This window comes from Haliotis asinina, chromosome 2, assembly GCF_037392515.1.
Source record: "Haliotis asinina isolate JCU_RB_2024 chromosome 2, JCU_Hal_asi_v2, whole genome shotgun sequence".
Taxonomy (NCBI): domain Eukaryota; kingdom Metazoa; phylum Mollusca; class Gastropoda; order Lepetellida; family Haliotidae; genus Haliotis; species Haliotis asinina.
Window position 1 is genome coordinate 77,934,159 of NC_090281.1, and position 22,628 is coordinate 77,956,786.

Consider the following 22,628-nt stretch of genomic DNA (forward strand, 5'->3'; position numbering starts at 1 on the left):
GATGTATCGTACACCAGTGACACCGTACTTTACTGCATGCCGTTAATCCGACCAGCGCTCTATCCGGATAATGAGCCGACTTCCAAGTGACTTGTTATCCAGACACTTATTAATCCGGACTACTAGTGTCCACATTAACGAGGTTTAGATAATTTCAAAAACATTTTCAAAAGTTTGTAAAAAAATGAAATTACATCCAAAAACACACTGTAATATATTAGTTTAAAAATTCATATACCATTTTATTAGAATTATTATACTTCATTCATTATGCATTTTCAAACTGTATACCAACAGCGAGTATAAAAACACCTACAGTCATATTGGTGGAGTATGTTTCTAGCACAGGCTATTGAACCGCCACCAAGGTCGTTTCACTATTAAATAACTCCATTTCTTATCATAATCTTAAACATATAATCTTAAACATAAATCCGGGTACCCTATTTGCGCAGCATTTATGTTTCATCCTCAGGTCGATTAAACTCCTTTTACGACAAGTGTTGCTAGTGTAGTCATATTAAGAAGAACCAGTTAATTCCTCGATCAGAAGATATTACTAAATGTGTTTAAATATGACAGTTCAAGTGGTCGGTCACGCTCTTTGTCTATGTTCAAAATAAATCATTCCTACACGATCTGTCTACTTGATCCTGTATGCATAACAGTCCAATACTAAAGACCTGTTTAAGACACCAGGGGCGTATGGGTGATTTGTGCTTCATGTCCTGACATGAACGTTACCATTCATAATGCAAATAGGCCGGTGGGTAGACGAGTGTTTAAAGCGTTCCCTCGCCATGCCGAAGGGAGGGGTTTGATTCCCACATGGGTACATTGAGTAAAGCCAATATCTGGTGTCCCCGCCGTGATATTTCTGGAATATTGCTAAAAGTGGCGTAAAAATACACCTGTTCACAATTATGGAAATATATCAAAAATATAAATGAAAAATTTCTGTAATTATTAAATACTTGGCAAACACGATAAGTCATTATTTATGTAAAATGCGTGATGATGAGTTTTTTCTTAAATATTTGTTATTTGTTTTCAAAGTTTAATGCATATAATTGTACATGCATTGTAAAGTACATTTAAAACGAACAAGCTTATGGAGAAATGACATACAAACGTACTTTGGTCCAGGACATCTTCCTCGAAATGGATAATGCGAGTTAAGGTCGTGACGAACGAAGAAACTTCGTGGTCTGTTAGTGTTATCAAGGTAGTTCACTATACAGTGAACAGACAGCTGTGATTCATTTTATGCAAAGCTCGTGGATACTTGCTGTTTAAATCTTACAAAAAAGGCACATCCATTGACAACCTTATTATAAACGGTGACACTTACCGATGGTTTTCTTGTGTTCCCTTACAATACTACTTTAGCAGGCGAATTATCAAGTGTATTATATATAATGCGTGAGACTTTATTAAAGCGTCATCATTACACCTGTGACGTTGACAGACACATTGATCATTGTTACTGAGCATTTTGTAAATGGACAACATTGACAACGGTGGTGTCTGTGACATCTCCTGTTTTCGTATGGACACAGGCACGTGACACCACGGTCATGACGGTGTCTGAGCAGGGGAACCAGTGGTGATGACGGTGTCTGAACAGGGGACGCCGTGTTGATGACGGTTTTTGTCCAGGTTACGCTATGGCGACCACAGAGTCAACACTGGGAAGACCACGGGAGCAGACCTACACTGTGCTTTATAAATATCAACTGAACAAGAAAAGCACGTCAATGTTATCATTTCAATATCATTTTTACAAACCTAACTATCATGCTTCGTTTCAAATATCACAGGTTTCGAATCTTTCTGTACGTACTGACCAGTAGGATGTTATTATTCTCCGTGCCGCATTTGACCTCAAGACAACAAAATTTGTCTAAGCTAGTGTTTTTATGTGATGTGGTTTATGTTGAGAACTTGAATAATTGTTTGTGACGATGGCCACTGATGGGAGACCATACACTTCGTTTTTGCGAACGCTGGGTGTCCTCTTTGCCTGACAGTGATGTCGACCCATGCTTATAATAAAGACAATGTCACACTCTGAACGCATCTTTCAGCGGACTTTTTTATGGAGAGGGTTTGTCGTCATAAACTGTCATCATCCACATTGAAATATAAACCTGTGATTACCCGGGTTAAAGCTGATCTCCAGTTACCCATGCTTGTCGTGATAGGCGACTAAGGGGATCGAGTGGACAGACTCACTGACTGTTTTGACACATGTCGTCGTATCTCAGTTACGTGAATCGATGCTCATGCTGTTGATCACTGGGTTGTCTGGTCCAGATTTGATTATTTTCGACCGTCGCTAATGCAAGGACATGTGTCAGACAAGTCATCGAGCCAGTCCAGCCGATCCCGTTAGTCACTTCTTACGACAATTTTTCTTGAAGACCCCTTCTAACCCGGATCTTCAGGGGCATGCACATTACAATGTTTAATGTTAGCTGACACATTGTTATCGTATGTCTGGCAGCTGACGTAATAGCATGCACATTACATTAGAACGTTTTATGAGTGTTGAAAACAATATGGACAAAGTTAATTTCATTACCCAAGCATGCAATGTATACCAGACCCTGTATGACCAGTTTCAGTTTTAGGTTACCTTGAAAACATCTGACAAACAATAGCACAAATGTTCTTTCAGTTTGACAATAAGCGGCAAGAGTTCGTTCAGTAATTATTTTCACAAACTGATGAAAGAAAATAGTTTTACCATGCCAATGTTACAGACATGAGATTATGGAGCTAGTGAGTATGATTTTAGGCCATCAGCAAAACCAAATCATCGTCAAGGCGTGTAACCAGCTTCAGACACGTGCCGAACGGGCACGGGGAGTCATGAGCAAATGCTTAGCCAAAGGTTACCTAACTTCCCCGTAAGAAGACGAACGTGCAACAAATGCTCGTGTCGTTGAAGATCCTTTGACACAAGAGCTTTTGGTGTACATTGTATTTGTATTGAGATCAATCTATTGACAGTGTCTTCATCACTTCCTTGTTAGTTATCTGAAGCAGTTAAGTAAGTGTTTCACATATGTAACTAGCGCATCAGTGAACTTGTGTTTGTCCTAGTAGACTACCAAACAGCTTGAGAAACTACTAATGTTATGTATTCGAAAAACCTTCCGTAATGTCATCGTTACAATGTAATGCAATATTGTATGTTTATATGAAGCAGTAGCACATTCTGTTTGCGTACATGGAGCGAGTATAATCCCACTGCACCTGTGAAATCTGAACAGATTTATGTCGTTCAGTGGATATCGGCTTCTTTGATCTCGGTCATTGTGTCAGAACAAACCTCAGTACCTTGAACATAATCACCTTACCATAACCCGTAACACTAAACCAGAGGAGTGTTGATGATGCACACAAGAGAGGTATTTTCGGAGACCAGAAGGTTTTACGTATGAAACTTGTGAACGACATTCGAGATAGCAGATGTCACTGTGAAATCACTAACAGTCTATTTGCTGAACAGTGAACACAGCATAACGTCAGTGACTGATACGTTTGTATCAACCGAGTGGTACTCACTTGGGAAATGGATTTGACGAAAGAATTACAAACATTATGAAAAAGTTGCCATAGTATAGCGTTTGTATCAACTGCCTAAGAAAGATCGCTGCAAACAGAAACATTGAAACAACCACGGATGGATTTGGTATCTGTATCAAATACATTACCCAACGAAAGGCAAGATTTCCCAAATTTCTAAGTTTTGTATGAAATGACAAAACATCTGTCACTCATATAGCCTAAGAATTATGAAAATGACCGGGTACATGTTACTTGACTGATTTATTGCTTAATTTAAAACAGGTCGTATGGGCTTCAGAGTGGCTATAATCCAAGATCCATCATCACCAACAGAAGACAATTATATGGAACAAGCCAAAGCAGGCAAGATGTAAATCATGACAGAAAGACAGTTTAAATAAATGGCGTAACTCGGGACTAAAGCTGAATCCCTCAGCGCAACGGGCAATGACACGGTGCACCACTGGCCGATGAATAACGGCTTGGACGCTCCGGTGGTCATTATCTCGTCACTCGCACGGAGTTATCGCTTTGTCGTCAACCAAAAGCCAAAGCAGATACTATATTAATTGTTCACTCTTCCCCTCATGGGTGCTGGGGTGTTTGACAAAAGAAACCAGTTTGGGTTAAAGGAATCAAAGGGATAAATATGGGTCACGCGGTGACCAGGAAAGAAGACATTATCGCTAATGGTGACACCTCCCCACACCGTAGGAATGTGTAATGTATGATCATTCTTTGAGAGGCTCGAGATGCGCATGTTAGGATAACAATGGAAAGATTCTATAACGGCTCTCTACGCGCACAGTTTGAAATGCTTTACCTTTTGATAGTAAGACCATACAGGAGGCAGAAAAGTTTATTGTATGGGGAACCTTTTGTAATTTTATATAACCTGACACAGCTAAGAATTCCAATTTGTAGGTTAATTAAGGTATTAACTCACTGACGTTTGTGTAAACTTACATTATTCTTGTGGTGATCACAGGGAGATAAATGTAATTAGATGGCTTTAGAAATGACCCAACAGATTGATTTCTGGTAGAATTCTCCGAATCAAGCGATTATAATCCTCGAATGTATTGTGCTGCGATGGCATGCATCGTTTTCAGGTATATGAACATTCTGAAAACACACCAGGAAGAAAGAACATTCTTGTTCACTTTCTCAAGTATAATTAGGATTAGTTGACCGAAGGTCGTTGTCCTTGATTGCACACAAACGTAGTTGGGGGGATCTGGGAATGAACTGACAGTTTGAAGTCTCTTGGTCGTCCATGCTTCATTACGTGTTTCTCAGACCTAATACCAAAACAGAAGCAAATAAATAAAAGTAAAACCAGTTTTTTTTAAAAAAAATCGATCACAAATTATGCAACTTATTTTATGACATTTACAGATTTAGATTATGATGGTGATCGAGTCATGTTGTATGTACATAACGAAAGACCACGTTGACCTGGTTTATGCAAGGGAAGATGATTTATTTAGCTAACCATGAATTTACACGGCAGAGGAAAACTGGGGAAGGAAAGCTTATTATTTCACTCGGAATGAACATTCGGGTCGGGCAAGAGATAGCACATGGTAGTAGTGGTAGTAGTAGTAGTAGTAGTAGTAGTAGCAGTAGCAGCAGCAACAGCAGCAGCAGTAGTAGTAGTAGTAGTAGTAGTAGTAGTAGTAGTAGTAGTAGTAGTAAAAAAACACACATACATAAATAGACAGACAGACAGACAGACAGACAGATAGATAGATAGATAGATAGATAGATAGATAGATAGATAGATAGATAGATAGATAGATAGATAGATAGATGTGTGCGTACACAAAATATGTAATCAACTAGAATGTATTGTTCCGTCCTATTGAAGTTAGCAACATTTGGACAGACTAGCAGGTAAAGATGATTTTCGTTTTATTTTAGCAAACACAAACTTCCTTAGGCAAGAAAGTATAGATCCCTACTTGATAATGGTAAAAGTAAATGTAACAGGTAAATGTTAATGGATGCGTTCACAATTCGAAAAGTAAGTTGATCTTTCTATCAAATGAATCTGTGATAGTGGACTTGTATGTCCGTCATGAATGTATATGAGAAAAGCAATGTAATGCTTTTGGATAGGGGCATCTACTAATTTTGCTGAGTTTACAGGCGGTAAGCCCAACTCTCAACCAAAGCGTACAACGTCACATATATGTCAGTGACAGGTGGCTTTAATGTAAAACAATTGTTTACTTCGTTTCACCTAAACACTTTTAATTGTTAACAAACATGTTTTTGTTACCTCTGACCTGTTTTCCATGTTATTCTAAGGCAACAGGTGATATATTTGATTAATGGGATGTCACCCATGACAGTATTGACAGGAGGAAACTATGGAGGGATGTACCTACGACCTAATAACCCCTTGCTGTGTCCCAGGGTATGGCCGGTCGTGGTTAAGGTGCAATTACCCATGTCACAATATTGATGATGCTTGTGATTTACCGTTAACCGTGGTTGGTTCCTTATCTGACACGGTCAGCTGCTAAACCACTCAGGATCAGGTGTTTGATGGGTAGGACTGTTGATGGCTGAGGGAACGATTCACTGCAATTTTTGTCATAAGGGAATTGGAGAGTTATTCAGTACAAGTGCTCTCTCACTGCAGATAAGACCTGAAGGAAGATAAGAAAGAAAGAACGAAGGAAAGGACGAACAATTGAATAAATAATATATAAGTGATGCACTTGGTTTGAAACGGGTTTTGACACGTAAGTAAGAACTTTATCACAACATTTGAGAATGAACCCAACCATTCACTGTTAATCTGATACTGATAGCGTATATTTCGTTTTGTAATGCAGCCAAGCGACACTTTTCTTTAAACGTAAATGTCCGCGTGAATGGAAGAAATTTGAGAAATTCTCTCACAGTTTTTGAAGCTAACTATCTAGAAACGTATTGGATAACATTCTTGGCCGAGGCCGAACTGAAAACGTTTAAGACGTTTACATAGAAGCTATTGCATTATGTGGCGTGTAACGTTGACAATCAAACAGATAGAATTTATTCAGTTTGTAAGGCCTCAGGAGCATTCAACACACATAGGATTTGGGGTATAGGTTTATAATGCACTATAGTGATTACATTGAAATATATCAATAATGCGGAATTAATTGCGTAGCTTTAAACCGTTACTGAGATATTTTCAGATTTGCTTAAAAGTCATTATGTTTTCCGGAGGCATTTTGGGAGTCGGCTGATAATGTTTTGCTGATGGAGCCAAAACTGTAGCCCAGAAGGTACAGAGTTGGCTCTTGAATCCGAATACCAGGGTTCGATTCCCCAGATGGGTACAAGGTACAGGACCCATATCTGGTGTCCCCAGGAGAGAAATGGCTTGAACATTGTTAAAATTACTCATACACTGCAAACATGCTATGAAGACTGAACGAGTCTGAAATTACGTGGAGGAATATTTTCCAGTTAGTCAGCATTATTCCTACCAACTATTCGTCTTCACACATGAACGTGGTAAACGACTTGGTTCAGAATAGCACTACTACACAGGCCCCTTCATCATAGAGGCACTGGGTCAGGTAAGGTGGGCTCAGTGACATGGCCACATGACGTATCACTGTGCTGTCCTATCCATTGTTCTCGCATAGCTACGTCCACGAGCCCAAATCCCGTTATTTAGATGAGACGTAACGAGGTTTACGAGGGGTATTTGAGGCTTAACTGTACATGCTTGTAGAGTTTTGTAGAAATTGATATTAATGTGTTGAAGCCTTGCAGTCAATTTACAGGAAGCTATATGTGATATGAACTTGCTATATGTTCCAGACTAGGCCAATCCTCGCCGGTGTAATTTGTTAAAGGTAAAAAGGTAAACGTACTTCTTAAAATGTAAACTTAAAGGCGAGCAAAGTGCTGACTAAAAGGTATTTTACTTACACGTTTCTATTCCAAGAAACCTCTGACAAGTGCAGAGTCGATAAACCGATTTCTAATTGATTATGAGCACGAGCTTATGAATTATTTAATATCAATGAGTGACGATTCCAGGTGGTGAAAAGCTGAGCGTATCCTACCCTGCCTGTATCTCCGGTTATAAACACATGCAGAGTCTAAACAATTGTCTCCCTAAAGGTATAATATTAGTCCAAACTAGGAATTTGCACATGACATACATAGTATCATGGAATTACAAGGGTAATCATAAGTACACATCAAAGATGTTACAATAGATAATAGAAACGTAATAGAAAATGCATTAACGAAAGAGACCTTTGAAGAGATGGAGTGTGGGACGCTGGCCTTTTGTTCACGCCATGTGTCCCTTCGTTTTCACCTCATTTATTTTTCAGTCTCAATTACAGAGACTTGATGACATATGATTTATTTTTCAAACATATAAAACATTTAGTGGAGACTTTTTTGAATGGTGTAATCCGAACACCTTTTTGAAAAAGGAAGTGTCTTTAGAGACTTGGTATACTGAATACATCCTACCAGTTTTAAAAGGATGTGTGATCGTGGCTGTATCACAAATGTTCCCATCCCACCCCTCCCAGATGCTCTTGCACCATTTATGACGCGTTCAATATGTAATTAGTGTACAGCAGCCAAACTGCCCGACACATTGTAGAGTACGTTTAAAACTTGTATTTGATCAAAGCATTATGAATGTAGTCAACAATGTCTTCACTGAACAGTGACTGAAACACTACATACAATTAATGTCAAACCACAACTATGCTACCAGTATCAGCTACTTCAGCATGTAATTAATGTGTTTCTCCGTTATTTTTGTTGTCTTAAGTACACACGTGTGATACCCGTATCAACGATACCCATACATCGCCAGTGAGTAATTGCTTTGTGTTTGTGTTATAGTTTTGTTTTTCCCTATGGATGTGTGATAACCATGTCAAATTCAACACTATCGTGTTCTTTTTTACTTTTCTGCTATCACTTATAGCCACTGGTGATTTCTCTTGTCTGCCGGACAATTCAGTAATATACGGCGTAAAATAGTATTTTTTCTCTGGGGTGGTGGGTGGTTAGAGCGTTCTCTCGTCACAACGAAGTCCCAGGTTCCATTCTCTACGTAGTTACAATGTGTAAAGTCCATTTCTTCTGTCCCCCGCTGTGGCATTACTGGAATACTGTTAAAAGCGGCGTAAAACTATGATCACTCACTCACCACAGTATATTCAGTCCAAATTGTCATAAAGAACGTTCACACCGGCAGCTTGTTCACAATAAACATTAAAGTGAACACGATTAATATACTTGTGAGGGATATGTTTACAAGTTCCCCCGCAACATTCACTGTTGTGTGGAAATGCAAACCTCGGAACGACGAAGTGATCAACAAACGGACGCACTGTACGTCACGACTTCGTACATGTTTCAGTCGTTACTTCCCCATGCTTCTGTCACTGTACGTCACGACTTCGTGCATGTTTCAGTGGTTACTTCCCCATGCTTCTGTCACTGTACGTCACGACTTCGTGCATGTTTCAGTGGTTACTTCCCCATGCTTCTGTCACTGTACGTCACGACTTCGTACATGTTTCAGTCGTTACTTCCCCATGCTTCTGTCACTGTACGTCACGACTTCGTGCATGTTTCAGTCGTTACTTCCCCATGCTTCTGTCACTGTACGTCACGACTTCGTACATGTTTCAGTCGTTACTTCCCCATGCTTCTGTCACTGTACGTCACGACTTTGTACATGTTTCAGTGGCTACTTCCCCATGCTTCTGTCACTGTACGTCACGACTTCGTGCATGTTTCAGTGGTTACTTCCCCATGCTTCTGTCACTGTACGTCACGACTTCGTGCATGTTTCAGTGGTTACTTCCCCCATGCTTCTGTCACTGTAAGACAGACTGAAATGAACGTGATTTGACACATTGAATATCATATTTATTTATGTGACGAAAGCTTTGTCATCTACGACAGATCATATGATATGAGGTATACGTCACTGAAGCTAAGTTAGGGATGTTTCAATTTTGTTTTCATTATGTGTTTTAGAGATATATTTTCAAGCCTACTGAAAAGTCGACTCCCTACACTCAGGCGAATTCATGCTAAGGCAAAGAAATACAGTAACTCTTGTTACTATTCACTGTATGGTATGACCGATCTCGCTTGATACGGGTACATGCGGACTGAGTAAGAGACTTTGTTTAGGGATGTCAATTTGTTGCCCAGTAAATACACCGACATATTGTACCCAGTACATACAGAAACATATTACACCCAGTAAGTACACCTTGACTGTACATCCAATACATACACCGATATATTACACCAAGTAAATACAGGAAAGTAGTGAACCCAGTAAATACACCCGGATAGTACTGCCAGTTAGTAAAACTAGATAGTACACCTAGTAGGTACACCGACATAGTACAGCAGTAAGTACACTAAAATATCACACCCAATAAATACAGAAAGATCGTACACCCAGAAAGTACACCTGATATTGCACCCTTTAAATAAACCGAGAGAAATTAAAATACATCCAGTAATATACTAAAATATTACACTCGATAGATACACGGAGGTAGCACACCCAGTAAATACAAACAGATAATCACTCAGCAAGTACACCTATACTGTATCTATTTCTATTCATAAAAAGTATCATAAGAGTCAACTGAACAATTCCTACTACGTCGTGAACAGGGGTTCAGATAGTGGTGGTAAAAGGTGAGCGTAACCTGCCCCACCGCTGGCATCCGTCACAAACACATGCGAGGGCTTGTAAATTATTCACATGAACCACGCAAAGACACTTATAGTTTAAGCCATTAACTACTTTCACTAATGCAGAAGCACATCCTCTGTATTACTAGCGAGTGTGATAGCGAACGTTCCTTAGCACCGCTGTTAGCACTATTGCTGTTATACAATCGTCCCTGACCGGTAAATCACACACACAAAAACCGTTGGTGTAAAGAGGAACGTTCAAGGCCACCGAGATCAGATGACAAACAACTGGATAAAATCACACTCAATCTTGGTCAATAGACCCATCAAAGAGAAATGAAAAAAATGTATTTATTTGGATGGTTCGAGACAACAATACTCCTCGCCTACCCCGAAAGACCAAGTGACTGGGTGATCAGGATCGCTGGTTTGGATGACACATGTCATCAGATCCCAACTGTGTAGATTGATGCTCATGCTGCTGATCTCCTGATTGTCTGGTCTAGATGCGACTATTTACAGACCGCAGACATAGAGGTGTAATATTGCTGAGTGCGTCGTTAAACAACAACCAGACCAAACCCATTAAGCACCTTGAGTGTCACGTAACTAAAAGAAACATACACTGCCTTTTCCCCGAATTTAGCTATGTTTGTGGCTTCTTTTAGACGTTTAAGTGTCAGCATTAATTCACGTAATTTAAATAGCCAGACCAAAGGTTCGCATGCACAGCTATAGTTTGCTATGGCGGGCATGATCACTTGGCATGTTGACATACCCGACAGCTAATCTCCCATGATGAGAGAGCAAGATAAAGCAATATGCGGAGATCTCACAAACTATGAAGCCAACAATTAACAGTCCCTCGACGCACTCGCTTGTTCAACACTTCCTGGATATCGTGTGAGGGCTAATGAATTAATCGAGCCTCGAGCAGTTAGTGACATCGCTGTTTACTTTGGTAAGAGCTTCGAAATAACACTGCATGCAGGGGAATAACAAACGTGGTTAGGAATGGTGTCGTCAAGGTCAACCTTCTCGGTGGAATTGAATTGGTCAAGATAGCTGTAATAATTGTAAGCTTCATGGACAGGTAGTCCACACCGCTTCATTCCGCAGAGCAGGGTAATGATCTTTAGGGGTGCCAGAAACTGGATGGAATTCCGATGTGTGGGTCAAGATGGATGAAACATTAGTTAGTTTCAAGGACAGGTAGCTCAGCAGGCCAAGACTTTTGTCTGTTCGATAAGCTGAGTGGTAGTCTTTAGGAGGCGGTCTTAAGCTAGGAACCCAGGTCGTGGAACTGAATCCCAGAAATTTGTTCCAGTGAAAATGCCAATGGCAATACCACTGCTTCTGTGTGTAATGCCAGTGCCGAAATATGAGACGTGGATAAGAATGGTGACGTCAAGGTCAGGCTTCAGAGTGGTCCAAGGTGATCGAAAAGACAGTTAGTTTCATGGAGAAACATACAAAACAATCAGAGCGAACAAGGTTTCGAACCCACAATAATTGGTTAATGGCGGACCTACGGGACGCAACTCTGTAGAAGCTTGTGGCACCTAACCTGACTTTACCCCTCCTGTCGTGTCAGAATAAAGCGATATACTCACAAACAACAATGTGATATGGAAACAAACAGCTTTTTTAACGATTTAGTCCTTAGTAGTTAGACGATATTGTGTTACAGATCAAAGAAGATATTCTGTTTACGCACCCGTGTGTCGTAGCTTTCAGTGTGATCTGAAACCCACGAGTGAGTGTCGACTGTCTCAGTTGTAACAAACAAGTGAGGGTTGCATTGTTTTTGTGGGCTATCTTTTCATGACGCGTATTTGCCTTTTGTTCCTTGTTTTGCGTGGTTTGATGAGGTGTGGTGTGGAGCAGTGGGGCGTGGCGTGGTGCGGTGTTGTGCTATGTGGTAACGTGTAATTACAGATTAAAGACTGAAACAGGTAATATTAACACAGAATATAGACTATGTACAATCTGTAACCACAACGCTATATGTGACGAATTTCATATTATCCTATCATGCAGAGATCTAGATGATGTAAGAAAATGTATTCTCCCTAGCTGTTTTTGATAAATTTATTTTCCTTATGAAATCTGACTATTATCATTTGGTAAAAAATTGTCGTATTTAACTAAAATTGTATTATCCCTGTTTTAATTGCCATCTATATTGTCATATGCATAGTAGCCATATTTGCTCGTTGTATCCATCCAAAAACATGTATGTTCTCTATATCATTTTGTATGAATTATGACAATGAAAAAATCCCAAATCCTGAATTCTGAATCCTAAATCCTGAATCCTGAATCCTGTGGTGTGTTGGGCTTTGCTGCGGTGCTGTGTGGTGTAATGGTAATGCACCGTGGCGTGGTGCGTTGTGATGCGGCGGTGTGTTGTGATGTGGTGTTGTGTAGTGTGGCGCGGTGTGATGCGGCGGTGTGTTGTGATGTGGTGTTGTGTAGTGTGGTGCGTTGTGATGCGGCGGTGTGTTATGATGCGGTGTTGTGTAGTGTGGTGCGTTGTGATACGGCGGTGTGTTGTGATGTGGTGTTGTGTAGTGTGGTGCGTTGTGATGCGGCGGTGTGTTGTGATGTGGTGTTGTGTAGTGTGGTGTGGTGTGCGGGAATAGTGTTATGTGGTGTGATATGGTGTAATACAGACAATGAAACAGTGTAATGTATGGTGTAGTTTACTGTAATATACTGTAGTACATTACTCTCACGTTGTATTTAGTATGATGTACTGTAGTACAGCGTTGAGTAGTGTAGTGAAGCATATAGCGCACTACATGTGCTTTGCTTCACTACTTCTAGCAAATAGAAGTTAAGACATGACGTCATCTTCCTTAGTGTGTGGTTTAGTTCCCCGGTTCGTACTAACGAGGTTTACCTCTTCCGTGGAACCAGCAACCACATTCTGACAAACCTAAAACAGGTATAAGAACCATAAAAGGATTTTGTACACAACGAATTGCGGCGCCTAACAGTAAACAAAATAAGGAAGTGTTACAGAATATATGAGAGCAAAAACAATAAAGTAAACTCTCAAACTGCACTGTTTTCGTTTCTGGGAAAATTAAACTTGTTTTTCGAATCCACGCGACTTGTAAAATGGCCAAAACATTTTTCAGACCAGGACATCAAGATATGCAACAAAAAATGAAGTTGTAAGCTGCCAAGAAACAAAGAGAGTTTGTGCACCTTCCCACTTTGTGAAAACATACACATGCATATAATCTATCTTAAATGTCAAGCACGTCAAGGCGGAAGCGCATAAATAATGACGTCAGATGCTTGTCACGTAGTCACATGTGCATTGAGACAACGATTAACGACAGAAACCCGTATGCACCTTCACAAGCTATTATTAGGAAAGGTTAAACCGTATTTGTTGAATAACATTGGTGTTTTAAACGTTTCGTGTTGAATAGCCCACACGATAATTATTCAGAGACTTCAAATAATTCAGATGGTGCTTTGTTGATGAACTTCGTCCATATTATTGTTCATGTTGCCTGTAAAACGGAAAATAAGGGATATTTGTATTTTGTTAAATTGAAATACTACAACGAAGGGTTTGGTGCAATTCCTAGAGGTGTAAATTGTTTTACACTGTAAGTATTACCTCGTTAATCAAAGCCCCTCTTATTACAAAAATGTAAAAAAGAAAGCCACTTAGTTTAGAAAACAAGTAATCCCAAAGCACCGTCATTGCTATATTAAAGCATCCATACATAACAAAGAACAAGGAAAATGGTTTATTAGTAAAATACTGATTCTACGTTTAACACAGTAGACTTAGTCCTTTACGTGACCTTTACTATATGTAGGGGTGATGGTTTAGCATTGTGGCATGAGCGTACTCTCTCACCACGAACAAGGTCCTTGTTACTTTCGATTTGTCCAGCTCTTCACTCAGTGCTACCTGGAAACGCTCATAAAATCTTGGGATCATTTGACCACCGGCATTACATATAGTCTGTACATATAGTGTGGTTTTACTCCTCTTTTAACAGTAATAAAGTAATATTACTGCGGGAAACACCAGAGAATAACTTCACATCTTGTACCCATTTTAGGAATCGGGCATGAGAAGGAAAGTTCTTTTTTGTTTTTACTCACCATACATACGTAAATCTGGACCAGGCAAACCAGTGATTGATAACCTGGGCACCCTTCCACGGCAATGAAATACAACTGCGGGGAATCAATCAAGACATGGAAAAAGAGAACCTAATCTATTGGTGGCTCCTAATGGCAATCATATGCTGAAATTCCGAGGACTTAAATTCTAGACTGGCACAACCCCAGGGTCGTCTGATCTTTGAAATAATCGTTCACCTCACAGGGGATTGTATCGATTAGAAACAGTGTTGGGAAGGCATATAGATGTATAGACCCTACCCTTGCAATAGGTGATAGGAAATGGATGTAACGATGAAAGCACACCCTCCTGACCGACAAGTGAGTATGACTGCCCATGGGTTGGGAGGATATGCCTGACAACTATCAAGGAAATGTAGATGCTGTGATAAGTTTTCAAACCCGTGGAATGCTGCTGCCAATCGAATCTAGCCCTACATAGGTGCATTCAGCGTGTCGGGAATTGATATTAAAGAGATTTCGCTGTCTTTGGTCTTCCATGATTTTGGCGTGGAGATGCAGAGGTAGCTGTTTTCGATGAGTCATGGCGTGCTACGTTTGAAATAATGATCCGACTGTGGCCATTCTAGTTCATTTAGTAGGGTAATCATGTAGCCTTCTAGCTCTATGCCTCGGTGGGGCCTTACTTTGGTTGAGGAGGGTTTGGTTTCGTCGTTAAATGTACAACCCTTTCCTTTTATATAATGCTAGGGTAAGGTCTACACACCTATATGCCTTTCCTATATGCCTTTCTTACTCTATTTCTAAGCGATACAAGCACTTGTAGTTCGCGTGACGTTTAAATATTTAACTTCAGGGAGCACGACAAGAGAGAGGTAAACCAAGTCGGCATCTTCTTTCATGAACACATCGACATTTATCGCTTGTATCATTTTTGTCCACGTTGACGAAACGCTCACTTTTGACAGCAGGTGATCCTTTGTTGTATGTTGTATGTGTACTGACGGAGTGTACTGACGTAGTGCATTGACATAGTGTATTGACCTCCGATGGTTAAACCGAGGACACGGGTTCGATTCTCCATATGGGTACAATGCATGAAGCCAATTTCTGGTGCCCCAGCCCTGATACTGCTGTAATAGACGGCGATCCAATGATTACTGATACCGATATGATGACACGTGTGTTTCGCTCTCTCGAACTCCTTCCTTGACAGTTGCATCACACCTTCCTATACAACATGTAGCATTGACGAAAAAGCGTGTGTTAGCTATTTGGCGACGGTTACCCAGATTACACTGTGCATGAGGCTAATCGCCATGGACGAGCCATTTACAAATATCTCATCATCAAAATACTCATTGACTTTCATGTTATGTAGCCGACATGCGAATTATGACGATAAATTCAATATTCTGTACGAGCAGTTTTTTTTCAGGTTTATTAATATGCAAAATTCAGATTGCAATGACAGATTACTAATATATTATGACTTATGGCACCAGCTGTTTCAGGTCTTGCCTATAAATATCAAGGCATTAATATTATGTGTCGTAACAGAGAATGAAGATAAAGATGAAATATTACTTACTTACATAATAAGTTTATAGTATTTTACATTTTCAAATGGCATTATTGAGTATGCTTTATATTCAATAACACAATATAGATTGCATTCTGTTGAACGTCACATCTCACTGAGACGGGGTCTTACAAACAATCATGCTTGATCAATAATAAGAGATAACGACCCGAAGAGGTGTGCATATACCGGTCGAGCAGCTCCCGGGGTAGAAAAGGCCTTCAGCAACCCATGCTTGCCATAAACGGTGACTATGCTTGTCCCAAGAGGCGAGTAACAGGATAGGGTGGTCAGGTTCATTGACTTGGTTGACACATGTCATCGGTTCCCAGTTGCGCAGATGGATGCTCATGTGGTTGATCTCTGTCTGGTCCAGGCTCGATTATTTACATATGCCATATAGCTGGAATATTGCTGAGTGCTGCGTAAAACTAAACTCACTCACTAACTAACATTTGATTTGTCGATTTGTTCGAAGTTAGAGACGGGAGGGTCGATACCTTACTAAAGAGGTTAACAGGAACTGTGGCATGTTTTCTAAATGGCATTCGGATTAACAAAGTAACATACGTAATGCAAATGATAGAACTCGAGCCTCTTTTGTTGAAAAAACGCTTCATGATGTACTTCATGGTCATGTGATTCGACTGAATTTAGGAAAGAGTAACAGGAAAGAAGGAAACAGGAAAAATGTAACAGTTTTTATATGAATACTTAAAATATATAAGTACTTGATTAAGATTATGGTGAACTTTGATCATCTTACTTTGTTATATAAAACCTGTTACTTTGATCATCTTATTTTAGTTGTTTCTTGTTTACTGAGCAACTTCTCACCTACTCAGCCTACTTAGTCTTGATAGTATAAGCCAGTATTCCTGACTGGGTTTGTTCAGAACATTAGACTAATTAAGAACATTTTGTGCAAAAATGTGCTTTGTTATACTTTGTTAAGAAAGAAAAAACAAACAACTGAAAAAGTGTTTCTGTTTTTGCTGTTATTTTTCTCCTATCAAAATCCATTACTTTTTTCTTGTTACCTTTTTCCGCGCACCAATGCCTATGTTCAACACCGGACCAATTATCAATGGAATCACTTTTTGAAAACTATTGTAACATACTTCACTGCATATTATATTGATTCACGGTAAATCACTTGCATAGTATTTCATGATTTTCTCCCACCGTCAATCATTTCACAGAACCCAATGTAAAGACCCTTTTCTTTAGTTCAACCCTATACCCCAACCCCTCAAACCGATTCGTTAAGTGAATAACGGTAAAACATTGATTCGTATTTCATCTTACTTCTACTTTCTATGGAATAGTAAAATGACGTGCCAGGATCCCCTGTCGCTTACCATCATACTGTTAACTTTATTTGAATCCACCTGACCACAAGTTTATCCCCCTTCAGAAGACGGATGTTCTTTTTAAATTATTAATTTGCTATTGATATAACTAATTAATCAAACACTTAGAGTTAATTTTCTTTGGGCTCATAATTAGTTAATCTATATGAACGTCTGAATGAAATAATGTTTAGATATTTGAAATGATATTTCCATCCAGAATTTGTATGAACAGTCAAGACAGTCAGCCCGCACAGCGATATTGAACTAACTGTTATGGCAGTGGTACTGTAACAAAAATATCAATGACTTTTCTTTATAAAAGAATAATTATTGAAACTTCAGACCATCGTTTATTCAAATGGCAATTTACTGATTTTATACAGCAATTGTATGGTAAAACAGTCAGCCAGTCAATTAACATATAATATTGCATTCGTAAGAACTTGAGAGTCTATCTATTAACTTAATTTTAACTTGTGATATTTACAAGCCCGTACAGTAATTTCATTTCATTTCATTTCTTGTTTATCGACACATGGTGGAGTCAATCACCGTGGTATTGAGTGACATAAGGACTGATCAACAAATTTGTTGCATATTTCATGCTGCAGTGACTGACCATCGATCTGGTCAATATACAATAAACCTGGGCAGGTTTCATCAGTATTTTAATGTGAATCCCACTGGAAACAATTTTAGTGAAGCATCAAGAGTAGATAGTCTCATTGGTATCAGTGTTAGATTGACATTATATAATGTCAATTCATACGTATGTTGTGCATAAGCTCCGCCCACTGATGAATATTAATACTTTCTGTGCACTTAAGACCATTGTGCACTTAAGGACACCACGTACGTAATTGATTTTTTAAATGACATAAACGTTTTTATTTTTATTATTATTTTAAACTGTATTTTACTGTAAGGTTTCTAATTAAATATTTTACTTTAAGGTTTCTAATTAATTTTGAATATTCAAGAGCTTCTAAACCCAAGAGAGAATAATTGTATGAGATGCCGCGGTCCAGGGCCTAAACCAACCCCTAACTGCAAATTCCCATCTGAGAAAAGTCACTGAAAACGATGCATTCAGCCCTTTTTAACTTATTTTAATTTTTCATACGAACGCATTATGCTGAGCAATTCATCAATTTTGTCGTGACTGCGTGACATGAGTAATAAAAGCGTACGTCTAAAGCCAAATGCGTGACAGCCGGCAGTTATGCTAGTCACAGTTAAAGTTGTTGTTTTTAATCAAATCCACATATTCCAAACAAGGTATGGTGTATCATAAGATTTGTAACAGGAAGTTTTCCGTTGCGTTTACTAAACTTGGAAAATGGACTATGTTTATTCACAGTCTCAGTGCAAACGGAATGGCTAAAAAACAAATGTTCAAGGTCAAGTAAGATTCTTGAATGAATGGCCAGCGGTCAGAAATCGGTCAAGGTTTTCGAACATTCCACTGGAAACGGAATTTTACGAAACATTGACGCAAACGTGACATATTTAACACATCTGCGCAGGTCACTTGCTGCCCACATCTGACCTGTGACCTTGAAATTACTTCCGGGCTGTACCGGGCGGGGCTCTCTCGTACTGCTTACGAGGTGTCAACAAAGGGGCGACATGTTGAACAAATGTTTCTGGCAGGACGGTGACTTGTTATTCAGCAATGCTTTGTTTTACGACAAGTGACACCTGTGTTGACAAGCGAACGGACGTATACTATGGGGAATTTTAACACCACAACACCAAACTTTACCTTAATGAACGACGCAGTGGCTTTGTTTGGAAGTACAACCGCGAGATTGTCTCATAATTACTCTGTAAATTAGTCAATATGGATTCACAGATCCAAGATTGCATTTCACAATATTATCGCCTTGATGAATATGATGGTCTGCGAACTTGTCCATGTGTTCCAGTGACGCAAAACCAGTCAGGTCACAGATGGGAGTTGGTCTTCACATATGGTGAAGTGGTCAATAGTATTGGACAGTAAATTGTCACTGCTACACTAGGAGTGATCCACTTAATATGTTTATGCGGTTATAACGAACTCAAATAGACACACATTTTAGTTTGTTATAATGTATTCCTTAAAACGAATTCCAAGTAATATATACAGCGGCGAGATGAAAAAAGACGGTTCGTTATATTCGTCAGTTCGTTAAAAACGAGTTTTACTGTAGATATGTCCATGATTATTGCTAATTATTTTATATCTATGACTGTTGTACTGATCATATTCCGAAAATATGTACATACTGAATATTAGTACAGCAACATACTGTTCTTCAGTGATGTGATCCGTTTATCATGTTGACATTTTTAGCTTATGTACTTACACCCTGTTAGCAGCCGTTATTACATAGTGTAAGTCGTCATAGAAACACGTATGGTGCTGTTGCTGACTACCAAAAATATATCCATTTTTTTAAAAAATAGTTGTGTGTTGCAAATCTCTTATGGACAGGGCAGAAAGCCTGAAACAAAAATAAGAATGTTGATAACCTCTGAGAGACCAGTGAAAGCGCCATACTTTCGTACAAAAGGCAACTGTTCCCAGTGATCGTAAGGCGATTGTTCCCAGTGATCGCAAGGCAACTGTTCCCAGTGACCGTAAGGCAATTGTTCCCAGTGATCGTAAGGCAACTGTTCCCAGTGATCGTAAACCATCGTTCCAGGCTCTTTCGTCCTTCGATCTCACATATTTTCATTCAGCAACAGTCGCTACTATTCGTAAACAACTGTTACACATTATTTGAAAACCAGCTGTTTCTACTATTCGTAAACAACTTTTACACATTGTACTAAAACCAACTGTTCCTTCTGTTCGTAAACAACTTTTACACATTGTACGAAAAACAACTATTCCTACGGTATTATCGAAAGCCAACTTTTCCTTCCGTTCGTAAACAACCTTTTCACATTGTACGAAAGCCAACTGTTCCTACTGCTCGTATTTTCAGATGCTTGATGGGTATTTAGAAATTGGATATAACATAGCAACTGTTCCTACCGTTTGTAAGTCAACGGTTCCCTTTAAACATAAAGAAACAGTTCTAATTCTAGTTAGGCAACTGTTTGTATCCATATTCATGAAATTAACCAACGAGTTGTAAAGAATGGTTCACTTGTATATTGTTCGAAACAATGGCTTTGTTCTAGGATGAGCATCTTAATGTATGATATATGGCAGATGAGGTATACAGTAACTTCAGTCACAAATTGTAGTTCATTGCTGTATTCGTTGCCTTAGGGACAGTAATGAAATCACAGTGTAACTGTCTTTATTCATTTTAATTTACATATTTATGAGGTCATGATAATCACCTTATTATCGAACGCACACTAAACTGTTTCTTTGCACAACAAATGAAAGCATATCTTCACAGTGTACATTATTCCATGCGTTCATAATTGTCTGTGTACATTGTATTAAATTATTTCATGCACTATGCCTGCCGTAGTTACTGTAATAAACGTTCATGTGTGTTACAGTTAGGGCTGACGCTTCTGTTTTGGGTAACTGCCTAGGCTTGGGGGTTGGCTTGTTTTTATTAACACTTAGCAACATCCCACCTGTAGGCGGCGGTCTCTAAATAATCCAATCCAGCGGTCAACATCATGAGCTTCAATCTACGCACCTGGGATGCAATGGCATGTGTCAACCAAGTCAACAAGCCTGACCACCCGATCCCGTAAGTCGTCTCTTAAGACAAGCATGGGTTGCTGAAAAAAAAAAAACAAAGGAAAAAAAAACCAATGCTAACCCAGATCTTTACGGGTCCAGCTTGGGCAGATACATGCAACTTTCACCAAACACCTATTGTCGTGACTCATGTTCCATGGTCCATTAATATTAGTTGAATTTTCATGGCTATTTTACACTTTACACAACAATATGTTTCTTAGGACAGTCAAGACTGGATGATTGTTTTGCAGTGACATTTATTCGCATTGCATATACTTCAGGCAACTGTTCTAAACTAAATTGTGCAAAATAGTCCATACGTTTAAAAAAATATTGTTTATACATGAACTGATGTATAGAGTAAACAAAATTTGTATCTTTGAAAAGATTATTGTCATGAGTTCAATAATTGATCAAAATCAGTTTTAATTGGTGAAATCTTAACAAACCTTTACACAAATAGCAACTATTCACCTGAACGATATTTCCACATTGCAGCAATTTGATGCGTGATCCTCGTGAAATTCCTCCGCATAAGATTTGCAGCTAGTTCCCTAGTTATAATTAGCAGAGAAATCAATCTTCGATGTAACCATATAAGAATCCGTAACATAGTTTTTAATTGAGTCGAAACCTTTGAAAGGAAGTATATATTCCAAACTCCACCGGTTATGTTTACTGCTGTTTGACATTGTTACAATAATGTGAAAATATAAATATTTTGAAGTCTTGGTTCATTTGCTCTTTCTAGACATAATTATGCAGCAATGGTGTTTTGACATGTTTACATAAACAACAAACAATATTGTTGAGAATATGTTATTGTTACTAACAGGTGGTTCTGTGAGGATAATTGAATACATGTCTTTTAGTTAGAGCATTAATTCTCCTTATTTTAGCTGAACTTCGGGTTAATATTAAGACGATTATTGAAAATTATTACATTTTCATATCATTCACAGTCAGTAATTTTACATACAAATCTAATGCGTACATATAAGCAACAGGTGTAGAATGTGTGTGAAATATACGTAACATCATAGTGTTTCATAAAAGGTGTCAATATTTTAGAGTGAAATGTGTTGTTTCGTTTCGCAAGCTGGAAGAGAATATATACTTTATGTGACACTGTCTTGTTCGTATTGTCCATAGCTTATAATTCACCCACAAACAGGAATTATATATTTTAATTACAAACTCAAATAAAATCGTATACACGAAAAAGATAATTTTCTTTCATATCATGTGACTTGTAATATTTTCCTCACACATTTCAACAGGGACGACAAGATGCCTCACTCTTCTCCCGAATTAGAAACCCGGATTGAGCTGGCTTGACCTGGAAACGGTGTATGTACTCACCCCTTCGTCGTCGCTGAATATCCGTCCATGACGAAATAAAGTGAGATGTCATATAACCATAAGAAGTCGCCAGCTTGGCATACTCAAGTCCACATAAAACAGGAAATCAAACATGTGCTATGTCGGCGCATGACTGTTCGATGGACAACAGCTTGCAGGGATCATCTCAAATCAACACCAGCCAAATATCAGTTATCATTTCAAACAATTATGGGGTTTTTAT